Source organism: Styela clava, chromosome 2 (assembly GCF_964204865.1).
Source record: "Styela clava chromosome 2, kaStyClav1.hap1.2, whole genome shotgun sequence".
NCBI classification, from domain to species: domain Eukaryota; kingdom Metazoa; phylum Chordata; class Ascidiacea; order Stolidobranchia; family Styelidae; genus Styela; species Styela clava.
This window is the reverse complement of record NC_135251.1, coordinates 1,786,797-1,795,531: the sequence shown is the minus strand read 5'-3', so window position 1 is coordinate 1,795,531 and position 8,735 is coordinate 1,786,797. Positions and strand designations below refer to the sequence as shown.

The 8,735-nt window shown below is 35.0% G+C and overlaps 1 long non-coding RNA gene across 1 annotated transcript; it reads left to right on the top strand.

Moving 5' to 3' along the window:
- Positions 1–1,951: 1,951 nt before the first annotated feature.
- On the top strand, positions 1,952–8,317 carry LOC144411860 (uncharacterized). The gene is made up of 4 exons (XR_013468919.1): positions 1,952–2,063; positions 2,484–2,556; positions 5,456–5,691; positions 6,203–8,317. It is a non-coding gene; the product is annotated as an uncharacterized LOC144411860 (long non-coding RNA).
- The last annotated feature ends 418 nt before the right edge of the window (positions 8,318–8,735 follow it).

Sequence of the window (8,735 nt, the reverse complement as noted above, 5' to 3'; positions counted from 1 at the left end):
AACTTCGGGAACCAATGTAATAGATAACATATTTTGAACTATGTCATGATAAAATTATAACATACAAAACGGTAATTCAGGAATGTTTACAAAACTTTAAACAAGGTTTGAATATAAGCACTACATGTTTATTCAGCATGCTTTCGAACTGTAATTATTCTCGACAGCAGGCCTGCCTAATGTCTTTTATGGTTGCGGTCCACTTTCACATGAGAAAGTTTTTTGTGAGTTGCAAACTCAAATACCAACCAAGTTTTGATTTACCTTGGAATTTCCTTATTACATGAAATAGTTTATTTACATAATGAATCAAATCCAAAAATACTGAGTAGAACAGGCAAAATATTTGAATATTAAGTCAATATTAAAATATTAGAGCTGCAGTTTACTATTAGAATATCTGGTAACACATTACCTGGGCATGTCACTGAAACAAATTCTTGCCTTGCACAATGCACCTATGTATTTGTACACAAAGTCTCATGCCATAACAATTTATGTATTTATTCACCCGTCACATTTCTGAGGTCAAATAAAATAGGGTTGATGATTACAATAATTAATATAGTGTCATTTCTGGTTCCCATAAAAGTGTGATTTATACTAAAATAGCAGGACAAAATTTAATTGATCTAGCTTACTTATAAAAGCCGTTATTAAGCTTAGTTTGGAACAGACCTGCGGGCGACTCATATGGTCTTCGCGTGCGACTTGGTGCCCGCGGGCAACGCGTTGGTGACCCCTGCTGTAAGTGTTGCTTTCCGATTATTTTTCTATGTAATCATTTTTGCACATAGCATTGTGGCCACCAGAAACTGCTCTGTGGCCTCCAGTTAGGAACTGCTGCGCTATATATTATCATTTTTGCTTGGTAGCGCTGATTTTAAACAGAGTTGAATCAGTATCCTAACAATTAATTTTCCTTTATACAGTGCATCGACGTCATTTAATAAACTCTGAAGATTGCAAAGCTTTTGTCTGATGACGTAGACCTCCACATGTTCCCGTTTCGTCAATTCGGAAAAGGATTGATCAAAATTTTCCGAATGTCTCCTGATGCTTTTATCCAATTGTCTCTTCAACTTGCACATTTCAGGGTAAGAGAAATGAAAAATATCATTTATTTAAAATTTTAGTGGGGCACTTGAAATTTTGAGTTCTTGCATAGTTTCTTGTCATCCCCTTGATAAAGAATGCGGATATCGCTTAGCCTTACAGTTATAAAGGCACCGGGCAAAAGATTCAACAGAGTAACAAGAGTGAAAAAACTATGAATTTTTACCGATGTGAGCGCCCTTTTAAACACAAGTTGTCATATAAACTCATGGAAACTAGTGTCTTAAGGCCGGCCAGAGCCGCTAGCTGTTACGGTCTATCTTGGCATTAGAAATTTCAGAACCCCGCTTTCAAAATTCCTGGCTACATCCTTGGCTTTGGTCATTGACTTGAGTATCCATTCATCAATGACTCGCCATCAACTAACTTGCTAATTCTTACTTGACTGTGGACTCGGATGACTAATGAGTCGTATTGGGGATTTTTGCCCAAGACCTGTGATTCCCAACGTAAACTCAGTTTTGCGCTTGGTATTGTGCCCTCCCTCCAACCGCTCTTTGGCCCTCATGAGGGCACTGGTTGGGAAATATGGCCCAAGAGACATAGACGTAACATGCCAACCGCACTAAAAGGAATGAAATATATATTCATAACATTAGCATAAAACAGATCACTTGCACAACTTATTGCACCCTGTATAAGGTGCTACATAATGGTTTTGAAGCAGGGGTGCGGTCAGGGAGGGGGGTTTGAGAGTCGCAACCGTCTTTTTTGAAATGTAGAACAAAGCATTTCTCTGTATCATACATAAGTTGCAATACAGACTGCTTTCTCATATTTCTTCCTTTAAAATAAAAATCATTTTATGACAAGACAAAGTTCATTTCAGTTTGACTTACGATGGCTCGATTACGAGATTGTTTCGAGAAGGGAGGACCGAGACTGTTCGTTCATGCACGACTGAATCCTGCGCTTTCGTTCGGGCCATGGAAGATCCAGAACAAACTGTAAGTTCATTATTCTACTAACCAAGTTTTGCTCATTAGAGCGTGACTAGTCAGAATAATGTATCATGCTGTTATTTCTTGGCTCAATTGAGATGAAATAGTACAAACTATTTTTGTTGTTATTTAGGTTACCAGAGACTTTCAAGTTATGTAACTGTTAACAAAGCTTCGCAAAGCGATTCAATAATGTGCTTTTCACATCTCTTCCGCACACGCCTCGAGTTTCAATTTAGTGTCGACAAAATTTTGTTAACGGCCCAATGACGCTCTCTTAAAGTTTTTTTTTGTTCATAGCTCTTTGCTATTATGTTACACATTCTGTTCATCCTTCTTTTATTTGAACGAGTGTTCCCACTTTTCAAATCTTTCTATAACGTTTTGAATCAGTTTTCCCATTTCTAATAAATTTTCCCTTTTTAGAATGAAGACAGAATTGCTCTTTTGAAGAAAGCTACTGAACGCCATGTATCTGGATATAAGGAGGACATGACTGGTAAGTTATTGTGTTATTTAGAAACATTTTCTTACCCTCAATTTGAACTTAGTACCTACAACCCGCTGGCTATGTGAGGCAGGGGCATAGGGTTTTGGGGGTCGAAACGCCTTTTGAAATGTAAAAAAACATTTTTGTGTAACATACATAGCAATTTTTCGCAGCTTGGAACGCTTTTTAGACCCTCAAGATAATTGAAAACCTACTTTCACCGGCGTCTGGTAGAAAATGATAGCTGTTTCTGTCTAGCTTAGCTATTAAAATGTCAAAACCCCCCTCCTTTAAGAATTCCTGGCCACGCTTCTGTAGACAAAGCCTGGTTCTGGGATACCAGGCAACGTGGTGATAAATTTTGATCACTTTTTCTGCGAAAACAACTCTTATTTTGGTAGGAATTGTGGCGAGGTGAATTCCACTCAAAAGACAGTTCTAAACTGTTTTTTCTGCCCATTGGCCAAAGCAAGTTATTTGAAAGGGTACTAATAGAAAAGTTGCAAGCTAGTATCAAGCGAAAGTATGTTTTATTCAAAAAACACGATGAAAATATATAGATAGAACATAAATTTCAAAAACAAATTAAATGTAAATATCGAAAATAAGGCGGGCAAGATCAAATCTAACAAATATTTTCATTTTGAATTAGCTTCACGCCCCCTCAAAAAATTGTTCACGCCCCCCTTGTGGGGCCCCCCTTTGTTTGACTATTACACTAAGCTATGCTTGAAACAATCCAAGTCAATAGGGGGGAGGGGGGAATTCCACACAGGGCCCCCATTCTAAACTGATAAAATATCTCAAGATTGAGTCTCCCTTCTTGCAAAAGGTCAGAATATCATTTTTATTTTTTTTATTTTTTATATATTTCTACTCACCTTTTTCTAATCTACCTATAATATTGTTCGATTGAATTTTTTTATTAAGCTAACCTTATGTGATGTTTTGTGTCTTCGCTCTGGACAAACCTAATAAGTTGTCACTGATGATTTGTAAGGGGCTGCATATTTTGAGGGTATTGATTGGGTAGGAAATACTGGGAACTGGGAAGGTTCTGATTCGTTGTCGGCATTGATTTTCTCTACCCCCCCCCCCTCTAAAATTTCAAACACCCCCCTTATTTTGAAGTAAGATACCGCACTTTATTACCTAACTTAAGTATAATTGTATTTGAATATCCAGAAGGTAGAATATTTATCAGTGCAGATGGTCTGTCATACACTTAACACATTTTTATAAGTTACGAATAGTTTTATCGCTAATAGGAAAATATTTACCAACCTTCTAACCCTCTAAAATGAAATGCTGAGGTACATACTGGCCGTAGGTTCCCATATCTCCACTATGTGAGAACCTCCTGTTCTAGAAGTTACAGAACCTTTCCAGTTTAGCCGATGATCCAATTTATTACACCCTGGGTAAGGTGGGGCGACATGATGTTTGAACTCAAACTATCGTCTAGGTCCAACCCCTTAAACATTAGAATTAAAGTAAAAGCACAAATAAAGTTGGATTTCCAGATCTATTAGTTTTCATTGCTTTTCAAAACACCTGCCCCGCTTCTTCATTGCCTACCCAGGTGGGTGGGTGCTTTTCGTAACTCCTGCCCCGCTTTGGTCTTTGCCTACCCAAATTTATTGCACCCCTAGGTGAGATGGTGAGCAGAGTTTTTTATTCGGCCAACATAGTCTCACACCATAAACATTAGCATAAAAGTAACTAATTAAAAGCAGAAGTTGTTTTCACAGCATCTCTCACAATGATCATTTTTCTTTTCGGTGTTTCTTATTGTGTTGGTGCAAGCTATCGCTGAAACGTAATTTTCTTTCTTGCTGTTGCAACTTATGTGTATGTTTAATTCGGAATTCACGATATTTTGTCCCTAAAAATTTGTCAAATTGGCTGTTATGGAATTAATTTCATCTGGTCACATTGACATTTCAAACCCTGCATTATTTACTCATTCGACCATGACTTCCATTAGATTTCTCAATCATGTGACTCTCTAGTCATTATCGTTAATCAAATATTTTTCTCATTTTAACCCTGCAATTTCGGTCATCATTCATCCAACCATGACTGCCATTCATTTTTCAATCAAGCGGTGTTCTATTGCATATTTATATTCATCAATTTTTTGTTCAATTTAACCCTACATTTTCGTTCATCAGACCATGATGCTCCAGCCAACATTCCTAATCTCAAATTTTTTGTTCAATTTAACCCCACATTTTCGTTCATCAGACCATGATGCTCCAGCCAACATTCCTAATCTCAAATTATTTGTTCATTTTGGCCCTGCATTTGTATTCCTCCGACCATAACTATGATTAAGTGTTTCACAAATGTTAGTTTATTAAATAAAGAACCATAAAGAATGTTATTATCATTTCAACCCTGCATTTTTAATCATTCAACTGTGACTGTCTTTATTTGTACCCTTCAGTTTTAGTTATTAAGGCATGGCTGTCTATTGTCATCAAATTCTTCATTATGTCAAAAAAACAATTTTCAAAAAATTTTATTTTAAATCGCGAGTCACATTCATGAAAATAATTATTTATTTGTTCGCCACAATGTAAGATATTTTCAAAACCATTATATATTTTGAAATTTGGAAATTTTCTTTGCATCTAACTAAACTAAAAAAAAAATTGTCTTGATTTGTATATCCAGCAAACATTCGTCCCCTCTGTGACAGCAGCAACTTGTGAATACGCAAATAGTTCTGCATCAATTTTAGTTCATTTTGATACTGCATTCTTACTTATTAGACCGTGACTCTTTAGTTGAACCCTCAGTAACATATCATCCTGTGACTTTACAAATCCATGCGATCCCCTGAATGATTAGATAGATCCACATCAATTTCGGTTCATTTCAACCCTGTATTTTTATTTATTAGACGGCGACTCTTTAGTTGAACCAATGACATTAAACAACATGATGCGCAACTCCGCCATTTTTGGCCGAAGATCGTATCCGATAGCACGCTCCAATGCACATACTTGACGAGACGAAAACGAGCGGATGTGTGCTGCTTTCAAGGAATAGCACGAATGGTGTTCGTGCCTGCTTTGACAGTTGTTGTCGATTTTAATGATATTTTGTAAAGTTGAGGTAGAAAGAAATTGGAAAAAGGTAAGGTAAATACTATTGTTGTATATCACACCCGGGCATCGCACTGTTTAGTACATGTGGGAAAGCCAGCTTTTGTCAAATACTACGAAGTTATTAATTCAGTACGGTACGTAGTTGTCCATTTGCCGAAATTGCATATTTACTTACCCCTTATGGTTTCAAATAGTTCATGCACCTCCAGTTAGATTTTTTAATCAGTGAGGATATATACTCATTGCTGTAACATACTATTGCTCAATAACTTTTATTTGCGTATTGAATCAAAGGGTTAACAAGTTCACCTAACATTTTACTCACACCGGTCTATATTGTATAGTCTGATCTCTCAAGTATAAGAATGCTTGTAATTTTCTGACTAAACCCTTTTATTAGTTGGTTTATATACCAAATTCAGTAAAACATATTTTACATAGACATGGGATATTGGATTTATTAGCTTTTCCATTCTAAATCATATAGACTGCTTTATTTATTCTTAACGAAAATTAATAAATCTCCTCTCTTTCTTCAGATGTGAATGTTGTGGAAAAACCTGTCTGAGCATTGTGAGACTCCTGCAGCACAAGCGGCAATAGCAAAATAACATAACGACATAACGCAAAACTTTCAACTATTCGTCTAATCTCAATTTCCTATTATTTATTCACAGGACAACTGTAGCAGAAGGGGAGATATCAGAAGTCTGGCGACATATCAGTGACAGTGTGATTCCAAGAAATATAATTAGAATACTCCATAAATGTTTGCAATAGAAGAACAACCTATGGAGGCATGCAAATGCTTTTGACCCTCCGGTAGAGTTGTGTATGGCCCCTACATCCTGCAAGGCTTGAGGAAAATAACTAAAAATTCCAATGCGTAAGATTGCATAAGCGGTCTTATTTGTGAAAAAGCACAAAACATGCCAGGCATACTTAAAACAGCTTTGAAAAATGAGGATTCAGGTCACTCACTACACCTGTGTTATATTTGTCCCATCAACTTTTGGTAGTACTGTAGAAGAAATTCAGGAAAGGGTATAATCATGATTCATGATAAAATACTGATATATATTTTGGACAACTTCAATCTAGAGCAAACTCGCGGCCCCAGAGAACTTCCAGTGCGGCCTCGAACGCTTAATAATAATTGTAAAAGTATTTTGGAAGTTTTTTTTATCTAAATGTAACAGATTTTTCAAACTTTTTAAAGTGAAATTGAATATTCACACAGAAAACAATTTACTGAAAGTAGTTTTAAAAAATTAATTTTTTTTTGTTCACATTTTAACCCATTTAAGAATACACATCAAGCTAGCAAAAGAATACTTGAATAAAACACTTGAGTGATTAAATTAAACGCAAAGTACATGAAGAAGGTGGCATTTTCGAAGAAAATGGGAGTTGCAATATTTCTGCATTTCACAAAATTCTCTGAAGCACATTGTTTAATTTGTCATATTTCCATCAGTACAATGAAAAAACACAATAAGCTTAGCAGTCAATATGACAAATTCGAAGACCAACTTCGAACAGAAAATTTCCATATGTTTGTATATTAATATAATTATACAACTTTTTTGTTCAATATCATATAATAATTCAAGCAATCCTATACCATGCAATGTGGCGCGAAATGTCTTGTCGAAAAAATCTGTCATTTGTTTTTTTACTGATCTATACATGAAATGATAAAAGTAACTTTTTTGCATTACTGGAATAATTTAAACATTCGCAAAGATCCAGATTAACCCATGATCATGTGACCTCGTTAGTTAGAGTTAGTGCTATAAAATTATTTCATCCTGGCCTTAGTATGCTGGTGACACAAAAAAGATGCCAAACGTCAGGACAAATGTAAATAAAAAACATTGAGTTTATATTGTAGTATTTTTGTTAATTTTAGGTTCATATATTTAGATTAAGTCATTTTTTTAGTGTATGTATTATTCTTTCCTTATCCAAAGCTTGTTCAAAAATGATTTTGATGGTTGTACATAGAATTTTATGATTTTTTGTAATAAATACAGTAACTTGCAATAATAGTGGAATGCAAATATTAACATGAAATTGCATTTAAAATTAAAGAAAATAATAAAACTTAATCCAACTGTTTAGTTGCATCCTAATATATGTCACAAACTAAAACTATCTTGAAAATATCTTTCAAGTATACATTATCAAAAACTGTTTGCGGCCCTTTTTACAATTTCCAACATGCAATGCGGCTCTCGAAAACCCATGAGTTTGACACCACTGATCTATTCTAGACAATTCAAGCATTGCTTTGGGAAATAATATCACTTCAATTAAATTGAAAAAAATCTTGCCGTATTAAATACAAAATCGTTGCTATCATAAAGGTAAACCAATTCAGCCACTGGGAATATATTGGCCTTCACAAAGCAATGGAGGCAAAATTGAGAGTTCATGAGCTATGAACTTTTGTTCTTTTCTTTGTCTTGAACTTTTCATACTCCACAGCCCCTATTAATTTTATTTTTAATTTTAATTACCATGTGATGGTCATACATATCTTTAACTTGTATTTTCTGTAATGATGTATTATCTCAATGTGTCAAACTTTTAATTAGTGTGCATATTTTGCTTCCAGATGACATAAATGTATTGTCTTGTTTATTACCTCAGCTTGGAGTATTGACAAGAAAAAGGTGCCAGTAAATTCTTTGTTATAATCAGAATTCACGATTAATAGGAATTATAAACAGCCACCAATCAATGAGAATTACATGCAAAATCCCTCACAATAAATTTGTCCAAAAAATTCACCTACTAAGGCAAGTTTGATAGGTGCAAACTTTGTGTTATGGAATTGTATCACAGCACCGTTAAGAGAAGTAAAAACAGTTTTGCTGTTTTGTATGACACCCTCTTTAAATGAAATTTCAATGTTTAAGCGCAAACATTAAAATTACTACCTTTGAACTTTGTCATTATCTGCAAAATGTCCCACACAAATCTTTACGCTATCGCGTTTGTAATCTTCTCTGATAAAAAAAAAGTCTATGATGTCCATTTTACTCTTTACAGCTTGTATGTCATTCC